We start from the raw sequence: 16,932 nt of genomic DNA, 5'->3' as shown, positions 1-16,932 counted from the left end.
ATGCATCAATGCAATGATCATATCAAGCTCATAATCCGTAACATCATCATGCACACGGGAAAATTTTATCGATGAACAAGAGAGGTGTATCATGGTCAAAGGGCTGCTTGCCTTGGTTGGCTTGGTCTTCAAAGTCTTCAAGTCCTTCGCCTTCTTCTTCTCCAACTACTTCGTCAAATACGGGATCTATTCGTCGCACAAGAAACAACGGGAAAAATAAGGCAATAGTAAAACAGAAAAACCAAAGTGCTTAGAAAAATGTCAACTTATTTTTGTTAAATACTAGGGAGGAAACTAAGAAGGGGAAAATTCCTAGTTTTGGATTTGGAGTTAAGGAATAGTGGAAATGGATTTTCAAAGAAGGATTTAAATGCCCAAATTTGAATTTAAATTTGAACAGTACAGAAAAGTGTGATGGATGTGTATGAAAGTTACACAAATAAATAACTGGGATTATTCTAAGATTTTAGGAGTTGGAATTATTGCATTTGGATAAATGTTTCATCCTGTGGAATTTTTAGAAAATAGACAGAAAAAGAAAAAAATGGCACTGTGCCACTGGGCAAGAAAGGCCACAGTGCAGCAGGCCCAGAGGAGATACAGCCCGCGCGAGGCTGCCACGTCAAAGGCGTAAAGGCGAAATACGCCTTCAGCCGACGCAACGAATTGGTACGCGCGCGCGTGCGTTTTAAACCTGACAGGTGGGTCCAACCCGTCAGGACGTGAGGCTGACGGATGGGGCCAACGGCCGTCGTCGTCTTCCTATGTCTAGAAACGGCGGCGAGCTCGCCGGTGACGATGTGGGCATGGCTGGAGGTGGGAGGATTACTGTTGAGCTCGGGAGGGTGTCGCCGTTCTGGTGGTGCCGGAGTTGGCCGCCGGAGTGCAGGGACTCGCTAGCGACGAGGAAGCTGGCAGAAGTGCTTCGGGTGTCAACGGCTCCGATTGTTTCCAGCTGTAAATGAAGCGTGAATGAGAGGGGAAAGGGTCAGTGGACCGCGATGGTTCCAGATCGAGGCCAAACAGGGGCAATGGAGTCCCGTACCTCGCGAACTCTGGCGAGCCGAAGCGACGGAGCTCGAGCTCGAGGGCTCCTAGGGACGAAGTGGGGGTGTAGAGGGTGGATTGGGTGGTGCAGAGAGCAAGGGGTGAGGAGAGAATAGTGCGGGGAGGCCTATAAATAGTCTGCCCGTGGCTCACCGTGGACCAATGCGCGGGCGAGGCTGTTGCCGTCGTTGTGGGTCACGGGGGCTCAAATGGGCATGTCCGGGCCGTTTGTGGAGGTGGTCTACGCCCAGGGGAAGGAAGAGAGAGCGGGGGAGTGCCAGGGTGTCGCACGTGTGAGTGTGCTCATTAGAGCTCTCGGGTGGCCATGGCACGCGTGTGAGGAAGGCAGCAGGAGGGAGAAGGAAGAGGGCGACCAGGGTGTAGCGTGCCGCGGACTCTGAGGCACATCGTCGGGTGCGTTGGGGAGGCCCGAGGTGGCCGGAGGTGGTTGGCAGGGGGCGGCTACAGTGCGGGAGCACACTTTAGCGAGCTCTAGAGCACGCGTATGGCCGGCATGGCCATATTTTTGGCAAGGTGGGCACGACCAAGCATGTCTGGTATCCCTAGGGAGGAGTAAAGAAAGTGGAGACGGCTTTGGATGCCATGGATGGCCACTAGGGTGAGGAGGGAGGTGAGAAAGAGAGAGAAGCTGTTGTCCATGGGGGTAAATGAGGGTGTTTCACCCTTCAATCATTGAGCAAAAGCCAGGAGAGATCTGCTGGAGGCAGAAGAGGTCTAGGAGGGGTTGTGGTAAAAAGTGGAACTCATGGAGATTAGTGGAAGAGGTCAAAGTGGTGTTTTTAGAAAAATGGCATCAACAATTTGTTGCTGGTTTGGGCATGAAGATGAACTCCCCTTAGCATGAGGCTTGACAGGGTCAAATGGCATGAGGAAACAAGAGGTTCCACCAAGATTGAGTCCATTTGGGCAAAGTTGCCAATGCAACTTTTGTAAACCCTAAAAATCAACAAAAATGAGTTTTCTAAGATCTAGTCATGCATAACATATGTGACTTGCTAGAGTTTTTTTGGAATTTTTAGAGAATATTTCCTTTGTAAATATTTCAAAACCTTGAAATATCCAGAAATGGTTTTTGAGGGGTTTGACCAATACTTTGAACATGACCATGTGTTAAAACCCTTATATATGGACAATATATGTCCATTGAGTTTCCCAAAATTTTCACAAATGCTTTCAAAGCATTAAAATAATTTAACCTATTGAAGACCATTTCTGGCCTAAAGAAAAAACCTTTAAATAAAATAGTAAAATAACTTTTAAAATTATATTTTTGTGGTTTTTGGGAGTCCTATTTCTACTAGGAGTCAAACATACTCTTTGAAAGATTTTTCATACGCCAAATCAAGTACTTGTAGTGCAAACCTCAATTCAGGGTTTTTTGGAAAACTAAATTTAGAAAATACTTTTTGGCCAAATTATTTTTGTAAGAAAATTCTATATTGTACTATACACATGGCATGATCATTGGGGCAAAAGTTTGGAGCAAAGAAATGAAGTATAGAAGGTGGAGCAAGAATATGGCTTTCATTAGCACTTGAAACCACAGACAAAAATCCAATTCAAATGAAAGCCAAATAAAATGCAAAAGTTTTTGCTGGTCCAAAATTTCATGCTTTATCCATCAGAGTCTGTGGGAGGGCACTGGGTGTGACAGGCGGTGGGAGGGCACCGGCAGCGCTGCAACCGCTGGGGCCAACGCACACATCGGGCGTTTCTCCATCAGAGTCCGACGAGGCCTCATCCAAGGTCCAGAAGCGGTTAGCACATGATGCCTCCTCACAAGACGGGCAAAAAACACATAATTGAGTTGAGGACGAAAAGAATTCATGAACTAAATTGCTTCCGAAAAAATTCACTCAGCTGACCCTTTCAAGTGGTGCCCAACAGCTAGGTGCCACACTCTATGGTGCAACGCCTATCTACCGAGCGTTGCATGGCTTGCTAGCATGGCACCGCTGGGCCCCTCGTCAAGAAGTGCAGTGCCTAAGAGCCAGGCGCCACACATCTACTGTGCAACGCCTAGCGCTTAGGTGTTGCACTCTTTGATTAGAGGTCGCCGCGCGCTGGCCCTCCCCCACCCCCACCCATTCACTCGTAGTTCCTGGACAGAAGAACGGCGGCGGCGGCTTCCTTCTCTCCCCCCTCAATCATCTCGCCAAAACACTCCAAATCTAAGGATCTTGCGGGGATTTGTTCCCCAATCCGTCCTAGAAGGTAATCTCGTCCGATCTCTTTCTTTCTATCCAAAGAACCTTCCCCATTCTTCATGTTTGTGGTGAAACCCTAGGCTCTGATTGTTTTGGATTTTTTTGGGGAAATAGAATGGATATGTGTTGATTTAGCCTATGTAGATTAGTTGTAATCATTGGGGAATATGTTTTGATTAGTCTATGTCGATTTGTATTGTAAATCGCCTAGATATGAATACATATTGGGGAACATTGGGGAACCTTATTGTTGTTTATTTGTATTGTAAAGTTTCTTAGTACCTACCGTAGATTGTTGAGATGAATACATATGAAGTAATTTATATGAAACCGTTTGCTTTTGTACTTAGCATATGAAATATGATGACACATGTGTATAATTACCCTATGTATACCCTATGGATAGGATGATATTTTGCTCACATATGAAATGATGGTCATGTAGTATGTTATAAATTTGTAGGATGGTTTGGCTTCTCGATGATTTCTATGACACTCAACACCGGGCATACTTTATGTCAGAGAAGAAGATGGTAATAATGATAATAGTTTGTATATTGAAATTTTTGTATAGTTCAAATAGACATGCCCCATATTTAGTACTCTGACTTGCTTGTTTATAGCATCTTCAACCTTTGAAGATTTGGTCTCATGGTGTCTCTTGCGTTTTCATGCCGTATGATGAGTGGTACACACCATACATTAAGCAGACAGGACTCTTACCTTTCATTCAGTTGGTCGACACCGAACCTTAATGCTGCAGCAATCACCACACTGGTTGATCGGTGGAGGACGGAGACGCACAGTTTCAATCTTCGGACTAGGGAGATGACCGTGATGCTCCAGGATGTCGCCTTAATCACCGGCATTCCCATCGAGGGGAAGCCTCTCTGTATGAGCACCGATTCGAATGGGTGGCGCCATCAGATGGAAGCCCTTATTGGTATGTCTCATGTAGAGGCTCAAGCAGAAGAGGGGGAGAAGAAGGGAAGAGTTGCAGCTGGAGCTCAGTTCACCTGGATTGTTGCAAACTTTGCCCATTGCCCTCAGGGTGCCGATGAGGATGTGGTGCAGACATATGTTCGTGTGTACATGTGGTACGTTATCAGGCGGACTTTGTTTGCTGACAGCACTGGCAAGAACACTCCATGGATGTGGCTGAAGGCGCTGACCATCCTCGACAACAAATGGAGTTGGGATTCGTCGGCACTGGCCTACTTGTACCGACAGGTAGTTAGTTGTTTGCTTGCACTTTCTTTCAACATTATCAATGCATTTTTGTTCTTAAGTGAACCATGTTTTCCTTTATGTGTAGTTGGACGATGCTTGCCGTAGGATCTCAAAGGACGTATGGTTGTATGCTCCTACTTTCCGTATGGAGTAGGGAGCGCTTGCTGGTCGGATGCTCGAAGTGCATAACACACAAACCTTGGGACGACAAAGGTGACAAACTACGGCTCCCCACTTGGGCTTACAAGTGGGATATGGTATCCGAGATGATGAGTGATGTCACTCTCATGTACAAGCAGTACATCAACGAGTTGGACACTCTTACGTCTGAGCAGGTACACATCGACATTACATCGCTCATTGTCATCCTTTCATGAGAAGTCGACGTTGCATTGTTGTGCTGTTTTGCAGGTGCATTGGGAGCCATATGACGCCAAGGATCGAGTGGGTATTGCAGGAGATTTCATTATAAATCTGATGTGCATGCGGGATAAGAGTCTTTGGCTTATGCGGTGCCCACTCGTATGCAACTGGGCGGTGGAGTTTCACGTGCCGTACTGTGTATTCCGCCAGTTTGGTTTGTTCCAGGCTCACCCACCGGATTGGTAGGACACGGACCAAGCGCTTCACAGGTAAGAGAGCATTTACCATCATCTTGTCCTTTTTGATGGTGCAAATATTTGGTTGTTGAACATGCAGGTTGAATAGGAGAAAGCAATGCAAGATCAAGGATCGGGATAAACATCACAAGAAGTATGTCACAATGTTTGAGCTTAATGTGGAGCAAGCTCGGGCTACTAAAGGAGCCAGGCTTCGTGAGCACTGCCCATTAGCATTCAACAATTACCTTCAATGGTATCTTCAAAATACTCGTGTGGAGATTTTGCAGCCGGCGTATGGTGAGGAGATTTTGGAAGATCCCACTGTCTTTGACGAGCTAGCCCAGCACAAATACAACAAATACGTTAGAGAAGGGACACGAGTCCCTTATGCTCCAGTGTTGAACTTTCTGGTAAAGTTTTGTACTTTTTGCTCACATTTGGCCTTGATCCACCTTCTTTGATTGACTAATATCTTCATGTCCTTCGCATCCATAGCGCAACTAGATCAAGAAATCAGCTGATGAAAGCCAGGCTATTCTGGAAACAACCCCGGTTGGAAAAGGCAAAGAGGAAGGTGCACTTCGATCATTTATTAGGTACGTATCTCGTTCCATTGGACATGTTTTATATGCTGCTAAGGTCGATGTCTCATTAACCTGTCCATGTTACAACGCTAGGGCCAAAGGTTAAGGCGTTTATCCAACCTTGTGGGTTGTCGCAACCCTGAATATTCAGAACCTGAGCTATCTAGGTCTGCTACACCATCCGATCCCTGATCTGACCATGGGGCTCATTTGGAGGATGATACTACAGAGACAGCTCATCCGGACGATGAGGGTGTGGTTACCCAAGAGGTAAGACATTGGCATATGTTCATCTCTTTCATGCATTGCTAACTTTATGATGATGCACGATCTTTACCATATTGTTTGCTTTTATGACAGGTCGATGATGACATGACCTTGCAGAACTATCAAGTTCGATCCGCCTACATGTTAAAGCCTAAGAGGGGAATAATTTGGTTCACACCCGAAGACTTCAACTATAAAGCCAAGAATGTTATAGGTGCGAGCTCGCGGATGGCCAGCTTGGATGATGCTGTGAGCGGTGAGGAGGAGGAGGAGGAGGAGGAACCAGAGCTTGTTGCTCGACCCGGGAGGAAGAAGATAGGCGTCCAGAGGGGAAGGAGTGGCGACAAGCATGGAAGGAACTAGGCGGCGTTGTTTTCTTATGTGACTGCATTATCTTCATGTTGATGAACTCTTAGCACTCTTCAACTTGTTGTCTTTGTTGAAATCAAAGTGATGGTATCTCTTAGTAATGCTGAATTTGTTGTCTTTGTTGAAATTGAAGTGATGATACCTCTTAGTAATGCTGAATTTGTTGTCTTTGTTGAAATTGAAGTGATGGTACCTCTTAGTAATGCTGAATTGTGATCATTACATATATTTTTTGTGATGCAAATTATCTATAATAATTGAAAATGTGACTGCAAATGTATGCAGTACTGGATCTTAAAATTCAGCAGTTAATAGATGCATGGCGCCTAAGGCGAAGGTGCCACACCCTTCGGTGCAGTGTCGTTACGCTAGGCGCTGCACTGTATAGTGTGAGGCCTTCCTCTCAGGCGCCGCACGCACACTTAGAGAGTTTTTGGACATCAAACTGGGCGAACAGTTTCTGTTGCTCTCTGGATAGTTCACAGACGTGCAGCACCTAGGAGCTAGGCGCTGCACTCTATGGTGTGGCGCCTAGCGCCTAGGAACTGCACGTCAGGGCAAAACTATCCAGAGAGCAAGAGAAACATGTTGCCCAGTTTGAGGCCCGAAAATCTCGAAGTGTGGGTGCGGCACCTGAGTGTAATGTGACACACTTAACAGTGCAGCGCCTATAGCGCCTAGCTCCTAGGCGTTGTACGTCTGGGCAAAACTATCCAGAGAGCAACAGAAACGTTTCACCCAGTTTGAGGCCCAACAATCTCCAAGTGTGCGTGCGGCGCCTAAGTGTAAGGCATCACACTTAACTATGCAGCGCCTAGCTTCCAGGCGCTGCACTGTTAAGTGTGGCGCCTTACACTCAGGCGCCGCACCCACACTTAGAGATTTTTGGGCCTCAAACTGGGTGACAAGTTTCTATTGCTCTCTGGAATGTTTTGCCCAGACGTACAGTGCCTAGGAGCTAGGCGCTGCACTGTATGGTGTGGCGCCTAGATCCTAGGCGCTACACATCTGGGCAAAACTATCCGGAGAGCAAACATTTTGTGGTTGACATCGTAATCACATAAACAATCAGAGCATATAGTGCTACACATTTATAAGTCCATAGCACATAGTAGTTCAAATAGAGGAGATATGTAGGTGGTACACAAGTAGGAGTCCCTGCCACATAATAGTTCACAACCAAATCAAAGAGAATAGTCTACAAGGGAACAAGGTCATAGTCCACAACCAAATCGAAGAGCATAGTCTAGAAGGTAACAAGGTCACATTCCTCTATTGTGTTGAGCAAGGCCCCTTTCCCTTCTTCTTCCTCCTCTCTTCTTCTTCTTCGTCCTCCCTTTTCCTTATGCGATGAGCCTCACGAACCACCCTCTCCATCCATACCTTATATATCCTCCCTCTCTTTCTTTGCGGCATCAAGAGCCCGTTGTTTCTCACATCTCTCTTCAAAATCCTTTTGCCGTTTAGCAGCTCCCTTCTCACATGCAGCCTTCAACTTGTTCCTCCTCGCCTTCTCCTAAAAAACCATTGTTTCTCTAAGCTCCATCTTCTGTTCAAACTGAAGGAAATATGCCCTAGAGGCAATAATAAAGTTATTATTTATTTCCTTATTTCATGATAAATGTTTATTATTCATGCGAGAATTGTATTAACCGGAAACTTTACATGTGTGAATACATAGACAAAACATATTGTCCCTAGTACGCCTGTACTTGACTAGCTCGTTTATTAAAGATGGTTATGTTTCCTAACCATAGACATGTGTTGTCATTTGATGAACGGGATCACATCATTAGGAGAATGATGTGATGGACATGACCAATCCGTTAGCTTAGCATTATGATCATTTCGGTTTCATTACTACTGCTCTCTTCATGACTTATACATGTTCCTCAGACTATGAGATTATGCAACTCCCGAATACCAGAGGAACACTGTCGGTGTCAAAACCGGCGGATCTCGGGTAGGGGGTCTCGAACTGTGCGTCTAGGCGGATGGTAGCAGGAGACAAGGGACACGATGTTTTTACCCAGGTTCGGGCCCTCTCGATGGAGGTAAAACCCTACTCCTGCTTGATTGATATTGATGATATGGGTAGTACAAGAGTGGATCTACCACGAGATCAAGGAGGCTAAACCCTAGAAGCTAGCCTATGGTATGATTGTTGTAATGGTTGTTGTCCTACGGACTAAAACCCTCCGGTTTATATAGACACCGGGGAGGGCTAGGGTTACACAGAGTCGGTTACAATGGTAGGAGATCTACATATCCGTATCGCCAAGCTTGCCTTCCACGCCAAGGAAAGTCCCATCCGGACACGGGACAAAGTCTTCAATCTTGTATCTTCATAGTCTTGGAGTCCGGCCGATGATGATAGTCCGGCTATCCGGACACCCCCTAGTCCAGGAGTCCCTCAGTAGCCCCTGAACCAGGCTTCAATGACGATGAGTCCGGTGCGCATATTGTTCGGCATTGCAAGGCGGGTTCCTCCTCCGAATAATTCATAGAAGATTGTGAACACCAGGATAGTGTCCAGCTCTGCAAAATAAATTCCACATTCCACCATAGAGAGAATAATATGTACACAAGTTCAATCTGCTGACGAATTTTGTGGCATGACGTCACACCACTGCCAAGCCTTTACTTGAATCGTTTTTTATCATACCACCTCAGCGCGTTTAGCGAAGCGGTTTCCTTGGCACGTCTTGTCGAAGCAGAGATCGTGTTCCCCTTATTCCGGGATTCTCATCAATACGGACGTGGGTAACCCAACCGCGCCATTGATGGTGGCGCTTGGGAGATAAGCGAGTTTTACCAGGCCGGTGGGGACGCATAGTTTTCGTCCGCCCATATATAAGGGGATAAGGATCCACCCTTTTTACCTACGCCTTCTTCCTCCTTTGCTTATCCATCTCCGCGCACTCGAGCTCTAGCGCCCAAGTCCGCGCATCTCGTCTCGACCTTCTCCGACCATGTCCGGAGCGGGAGGGAAATGGTTGGCCTCCTCCATTACGGAGGAGCACATCGCAAAACTGCGCAGCGCCGGATACCTTTCCGGCGACATCGCGCACCGGCTGCCCGACAAGGGGCAGCTCATCCCCACCCCCAGGCCCCATGAGAGGGTCGTATTCCTTCCCCACTTCCTCCATGGACTGGGCTTCCCGTTGCATCCCTTTGTCCGGGGGCTCATGTACTATTACGGTCTGGATTTCCATGACCTGGCGCCAAACTTCATCCTCAACATCTCGGCGTTTATCGTCGTGTGCGAGGCCTTCCTCTACATCCAGCTCCACTTCGGCTTGTGGCTCAAGACCTTCAATGTCAAGCCGAAGGTGGTGAAGGGCACTCAAGCGGAGTGCGGAGGCACCATGTTGGGCAAGATGCCCAACGTCATCTGGCTCGAAGGGGCCTTCATGGAGTCCGTCAAGGGGTGGCAATCGGGGTGGTGCTACATCACCGAGCCGCGCGACCCTAAGTGGGCGGCGGCCCCCGAGTTCAGATCTGGTATCCCTATGCAGCTCACCTCCTGGAAAGAGAAGGGCTTGCTATGGGGTAGTTCGGAGGAGCTGACAGGACTCCAATCCTGTCTTCAGACCTTGGTGGACAAGAAGCTTAGGCTTGTCTCCAGGTCAATCTCATCCGCCGGATCCTCCCCTGCCAACAACGGGCCTTCAACCTGTGGGAGTTCGATCCAGCACAGCACCGGACTCTGAGCGGGCTCTTCGACACGACGTATGAAGCCGTCTGGAGGGTGCTGTTGAAGGGCGGAGAAGCCCCCGCGTCCGCGACTGAAGATCGCGGATTCAGCACCAAGCACCCGGCCGGTGAGGTAAGCTTCGTTATCCTCTATGGGACAGTTGTTTTCTTTCATAGTTTGACTCTATGTGGGATATAAAACTCCCAATGCCTTTGACAGGACTGGCAGAGGACGTCCGGACAGGTAGACTGTCCGGCTCCCCTTCCCGAAGACCCAGCGGACGCCCGCTTAACGGGGCTGCTGGTCCCGGCACTCTATGTGGTGCCGGAGAAGAAGGCCAAGAAGAAGGCCACGGGAACCCGAAGAAGCTCCCGGCGCCAGGTGATATCGGATTCGTCGTCCGATGGCCCCGAGGCGGACTCCTTCCCCAAAGACGAGGAGGAGAAAGAGGACTCTCTCCCAGAGGAAGGAGAGAGGAAGAGGAAGGCTTCCCCAACAGGGGAGGCCAAAGGGTCCAAGAGGGGAAGAACTATTCCCCCGGACAGCTCCGCCAATGCCAACGTTGGCGACGAAGAGTGGCCCTCAAGGGCCAGGCCTCCGGCAAGATCATAAGTATCCGGATTCCTGAATAATTTATAATTTCTCTTTTGCTTCACATAGTGTCCTTCTAATGCCGCACACTGCCTGCAGTCCAGCCGATGATGATCTCCCCGCTTCATCGAGCGGGTCATTGGCTCCGTCGGATGTAGATTCCATCCCGACTGCCTCCACCCCTCTCGACGCTGAGGACACCGAGGTGGGATCCCAGGAAGGGACCCATCAGGAGGAGGCTCCGGAGGCGCCGCAAGGCAGCCTCCCGGACTTTGCGCCGGACTCCACGCCGGAACCCGCAGTGGTTCCGGAGTCCGGCAGGCGGCCCCTTCGCAAGAAGGGCAAGACCGTGACGCCGGCGGCCCCCGTCCAACCGGAGGTGCCGGACAACTTGTTGGAGGCGCTCAAAGGCGCTTCCATCGAGGAAGAACACCGCACTATTATGAGTGCGGTGATTCAGAAGGTTCAGCTCGCCAAGAGCGGGCTGACCGAAGCCTCCAGTAGCCTTCTAACAGGCTTTGAGGTAAGAAGTTAAAAATATGCAATGTAATACTGCATAGACAGTAGCCCATGATGCTCGGTTCGGTGTTCGGAAAGAAAAACCGGATTGAGGATCTAAAAAAGATATATGCAGGGTTGCTAAAAATTATGTCAATATGGGTTTGCAGGCTGCGCTACTGACCTCTGCCGCACTAACTGCGGAGGTCGGTGCTTTGAAGCAGGACCTCGAGCGGTCCGAGTAAGAGCTCGGCCTTGCCAAGAAGCAGCTCGAGGACAAAGAAGGTGAGTAACACTACTTTAAAATTTGTACCTTACAGAAAAGGATTTAGGTTGCGACAAAAATAAAAGGATAACGTGGGTACTACAGGGGCCACGAACGAGGTGGCAACCTTGAAGGAGGCTGTGTCCGCGGCCGAACGCAATGCGGCCGCGGAACGGGCGGAGCGAGAGAAGCAGGAGGCGCGGGTGGCGGAGGTGCGGCAAGAGCTCCAGGCTCTCATGGAAAAGCATGAGAGTTTGGAGCGCGACTCAAAGACTCGAGAGTCCGAGCTTGCCTCGGCTCTCGAAAGTGCCAAAGCCGCCAAGGCCGAGGCCCATAAGTCCCTCCAGGAGATTGAGGCGGTGAAGAAGATAGCGGCGGGTAAGGCATTTTTCATGCAAAGCAAGCATGTGAATGTAAATTACCTGTTACTTACCCGAATTCGGAGCTCGAGAGGGGCGTTTGCAGATCTGCCTCGTAGCGTGTCCGATGCCGCCGCATTCTACCGAGTCGAGGAGGGGAGCTCAACGGAGAAGGTCTTCTGGTCTCAGTATGCTGAGGCCGGCCATCCGGTGCCCCCTAGCGACCAGCTGAAGCAGCTGGTCGAGCTCCACAAGGTAGCCGAGCAGGCCATGAAGGGCCTCATAGTCCGGCTGTGGCCTGGGGAGGCCATGCCTGGGAGCTACTTCGGCCTCGTGCGGTGGTTGGTGGATGCGTGCCCCTGGGTGGAGGTCATCAAGTGCTCCGCCTGTATTGAAGGTGCTCGTCGGGCCCTTGCCCGCGCAAAGGTGCACTGGGGCAGGCTGGATGCGGAGAGGCTTATCACTGACGCGCCGCCAGCGGGCAAGGAGTATCGTACGCCCGAGATGTACTATAAGACTGTCTTGAAGGGTGCCCGCAAGATTGTGGATGAGTGCCCCAGAGATGTAATTATTGAGTAAATTCGCAATGTGTTATCCTGTGCGCTGAACACTTTGTTCATATGCGCTAAGCAACGCTTATTGATTTAAAATATTACCTTCTGTGCAGCCGTTTATTAAATCTGAGAGATGGCAAGTCGTCGGCTTCAGCCCCCATGCCACGAGTGCTGGGGTGTTCGGGATAAACTTGAGCACTCTTGTTCCCATTTTTGGGTCCATCTAGGGAGGCGCTCAACACAACGAACAAGGCAACCGGACTTATAATGCTTGAACACTCTCACTTAGCCATAGAATTCTATAATTTTAAATTTCGGCGAAGCCCCTAGTATTCGGAAGACCGAGTTCGGGGCGCTATCCACGCCTTGGCCGGACATTATCCGGTTCTTCGCTCGAAGCGGCATAAGTCTTTAGGGACTCGAAAAGACCTCTCGAACAGCGACCAGTCTCTCGCCTTATCATGACAGTCAGTTTTAGCTTTCTCCACTGAGGCGCTCGCCCAGCTCAACCGGGGCGCAATCGCAGTGGTTCTCCCAGTGCTACCTTAGCCGACAGAACGGAACGTAAGGTACCAAAACATGGGAGCCGGGCAAACCCAACTATTGACCCAAGACATGATTCGGAGCCGATTCATATAATGCTATAAGTTCGGGGTGCCGCACTTGTGAAAGTGTTCGGACTTATCACACCATAATGCGGGGAACATAAGCCCCTAGTGTATTCGGCCGTACCAAAATATATGGGTGCAAGATGTCGTTAATGAACATATATGTAAAGTAATGCAATTATAGGCAAAAAGTGCTGCATTATTTATTCAAGGAATTCTGCTATGAGTGCGGAATGATACAAATAGTGCGGTAAGCAAGGGATTGGACTAATTAGACGTGTCTCCCTCCAGGGGTAGGCTGCGGAATGGTGTATTTAACAAATTTAATGCTCGTAATGGAGACCACCTGAGTGTTCGTCGCAGCCTTTGTACCTCCCTGCCTGTTGCATCGTGAGTTCGGCAGGTTCGCCGCCGGACAGAGCCTCTGGTGAACGGAGTCCTGTGTATAAAAAGAAGGAAAATAAAAATAAAAAGAGCGACACACTTGGGAGCCCCTGGTGTGGTCGAGCCGCACTCTGGGCCTGTTGTGGTCGTGCCCCTCCCCCTGTGCCCATGGTATCTTCAGAGCGTAATGATGTACGCGGAGGGCTGGTCTTGCAATCATGCGAGTGCTAGGGTTGGGGCCGCATTGCTACGCGTGCTCGGAACGTGCCAGGTGGTCTTGATTGATGTTGCTCCGGGCGCGTTTGGCCGTGTCCGGTCGTTTAACGGCCGGACTCGAAAATTGCCTTAGAAGGCTGCTCTGTACTTCTGCCGCGAGAGCCGCTGTATGTTCCTCCGTTCGGAGGGAGCGTTCCGTATTTCCGTTGACCGTGATGACTCCATGAGGGCCTGGCATCTTGAGCTTGAGGTATGCATAATGCGGCACCGCGTTGAACTTTGCGAACGCGGTTCGTCAGAGCAGAGCGTGATAGCCGCTGCGGAACGGGACTATGTCGAAGATTAACTCCTCGCTTCGGAAATTATCCGGGGATCCGAAGACCACTTCCAGTGTGACTGACCCTGTACAATTGGCCTCAACACCTGGTATGACGCCTTTGAAGGTCGTCTTTGTAGGTTTAATCCTTGAGGGGTCTATGCCCATCTTGCGCAGGAGGTTCAGAGTCCGGCACCTCGGAGTCACGAGCTTTATAAGGGAAGAGGTCAGTGTTCGGCTCCATCGCCGTGGAAGTTGCAGCTCCCGAGGCGGTGTCCAGCCACCCGTCCTCGATCTGCGCAACCGGCTCCGGACTATGGGTCGGAGCGGATTCGTGTGCGGCCTCCAAGATACTGTCCGGCGGCAGAGTTAGATCATGCCCATCGTGATAGTGCGGCACGCTCGGCTGCGGCTCGGATCCATCGAAGATCAAGTCTCCGCGGATATCCGCCGTGAAGTTTAGGCTCCCAAATCTGACCTGATGGCCAGGGGCGTAGCTTTCGATCTGCTCCAGATGGCCAAGTGAATTGGCCCGCGGTGCGAAGCCGCCAAATACGAAGATCTGTCCGGGGAGAAAAGTCTCACCCAGGACTGCGTTGTTGATTGAAGAAGCCATCAAGCCTATCGGTGACGACATAGAGGAACTCTCAATGAAAGCACCAATGTCGGTGTCAAAACCGGCAGATCTCGGGGAGGGGGTCCCGAACTGTGCGTCTAGGCGGATGGTAACAGGAGACAAGGGACACGATGTTTTTACCTAGGTTCGGGCCCTCTCGATGGAGGTAAAACCCTACTCCTGCTTGATTGATATTGATGATATGGGTAGTACAAAAGTGGATCTACCACGAGATCAAGGAGGCTAAACCCTAGAAGCTAGCCTATGGTATGATTGTTGTAATGGTTGTTGTCCTATGGACTAAAACCCTCCGGTTTATATAGACACCGGGGAGGGCTAGGGTTACACAGAGTCGGTTACAATGGTAGGAGATCTACATATCCGTATCGCCAAGCTTGCCTTCCACGCCAAGGAAAGTCCCATCCGGACACGGGACGAAGTCTTCAATCTTGTATCTTCATAGTCTTGGAGTCCGGCCGATGATGATAGTCCGGCTATCCGGACACCCCCTAGTCCAGGACTCCCTCAAACACTTTGTGTGCTACCAAACTTCACAACATAAATGTGTGATTATAAAGGTGCTCTATAGGTGTCTCCGAAGGTGTTTGTTGGGTTGGCATAGATCGAGATTAGGATTTGTCACTCCGTGTTTCAGAGAGGTATCTCTGGGCCCTCTCGGTAATACTCATCACTATAAGCCTTGCAAGCATTGTGACTAATTAGTTAGTTGCGGGATGAAGTATTACGGAACGAGTAAAGAGACTTGCCAGTAACGAGATTGAACTAGGTATGATGATATCGACGATCGAATCTCGGGCAAGTAACATACCGATGACAAAGGGAACAACGTATGTTGTTATGCGGTTTGACCGATAAAGATCTTTGTAGAATATGTAGGAGCCAATATGAGCATCCAGGTTCCGCTATTAGTTATTGACCGGAGATGTGTCTTGGTCATGTCTACATAGTTCTCGAATCCGTAGGGTCCGCACGCTTAACGTTCGATGATGATTTGTATTATGAGTTATGTGATTTGATGACCGAAGTTTGTTCGGAGTCCCGGATGAGATCATGGACGTGACGAGGAGTCTCGAAATGGTCAAGACGTAAAGATCGATATATTGGAAGGATATATTTGGATATCGGAAAGGTTCCGAGTGATTCGGGTATTTTTTGGAGTACCGAGAAGTTACGGTAATTCGTCGGGGGAAGTAATGGGCCTTAATGGGCCATACGGGAAAGGAGAGAAGGGCCACAAGGGGTGCCTGTCCTCCCCCATGGGCTGGTCCAAAGTGGACTAGGAGGGGGGGCTCCTTCCTTCTCCCCTCTTCCTCCTTCCCTCCTTCTCCTACTAGGAATAGGAAAGAGGAGGGGAATCCTACTTGGACTGGGGAGTCCTAGTAGGATTCCTCACACCTGGCGCGCCCTCCTTGGGCCGGCCACCTCTTCCCTCCCCTCCTTTATATACGTGGCCAGGGGGCACCCCATAGACACACAAGTTGATCTTTAGCCGTGTGCGGTGCCCCCTTCCACAGTTTTCCACCTCGGCCATATCGTCGTAGTGCTTAGGCGAAGCCCTGCGCCGGTAACTTCATCATCACCGTCACCACGCCATCGTGCTGACAGAACTCTCCCTCGGTCTCAGCTGGATCTAGAGTTCGAGGGACGTCACCGAGCTGAACGTGTGCAGATCGCGGAGGTGTCGTGCGTTCGGTACTTGATCGATTGGATCACGAAGACGTTTGACTACATCAACTGCGTTACTTAACGCTTTCACTTTCGGTCTACGAGGGTACGTGGACACACTCTCCCCGATCGTTGATATGCATCACCTAGATAGATCTTGCATGATCGTAGGAAAATTTTGAAATTACTACGTTCCCCAACACAAACTCCTTGTCCTTCTTCTTCTGGAGTGCGGATGCATCCTCCTCTATCAGCTTCTTTGCAGCCTTCTCCCACCACCCCGCCGTCCCACCTTCCCCATCCTTCTCCTCTATCCCCTTCATTGTTGGTTTGTTCGGTTGAGAAGCCGCCATACCTACATATAAATTGCAACATGTGAGAAACCTGATAGTTAGTAATGAGATGGACAATGTAAGAACAAACATGTAAATTGCAACATGAGACAAACATGTAAATTATAGTTAGTGAGCCACATACTGAAATGGTCCATCTAAGTATCCAAACATTCCTATCAAATGCCCTTGGCCAATACCACCATGGCGGCCTTGAGCATTTCCACAGCCTAGACCACCACCAGGGCCAATACCACCACTACGGTCTAGAGCATCACCACGGCCTATACCACCACCATGGCCTCTACAGCCACCACGGCCTCTTGTAAGATCTAGTTGGCTCCCTCTTTGTTTCCTAGTTCCTCGTTGGCTTGGCCCTTGTTGGCTACCACTAGGTTGGATTGGCCCTTGTTGGCTACCACTTGCTTCGCTTGGCCCTTGTTGCCTACCACTAGGTTGGCTTGGCCCTAGTTGGCTACCAAT

At 49.6% G+C, this 16,932-nt stretch overlaps 1 pseudogene; it reads left to right on the top strand.

The window, feature by feature from the left end:
* Positions 1-3,736: 3,736 nt before the first annotated feature.
* Positions 3,737-4,610, top strand: LOC123114720 (protein MAIN-LIKE 2-like; annotated as a pseudogene).
* The last annotated feature ends 12,322 nt before the right edge of the window (positions 4,611-16,932 follow it).

The sequence above is a fragment of the Triticum aestivum genome, chromosome 5B (genome assembly GCF_018294505.1).
Source record: "Triticum aestivum cultivar Chinese Spring chromosome 5B, IWGSC CS RefSeq v2.1, whole genome shotgun sequence".
Classification (NCBI taxonomy): domain Eukaryota; kingdom Viridiplantae; phylum Streptophyta; class Magnoliopsida; order Poales; family Poaceae; genus Triticum; species Triticum aestivum.
This window is presented reverse-complemented; position numbering and strand designations above follow the sequence as displayed.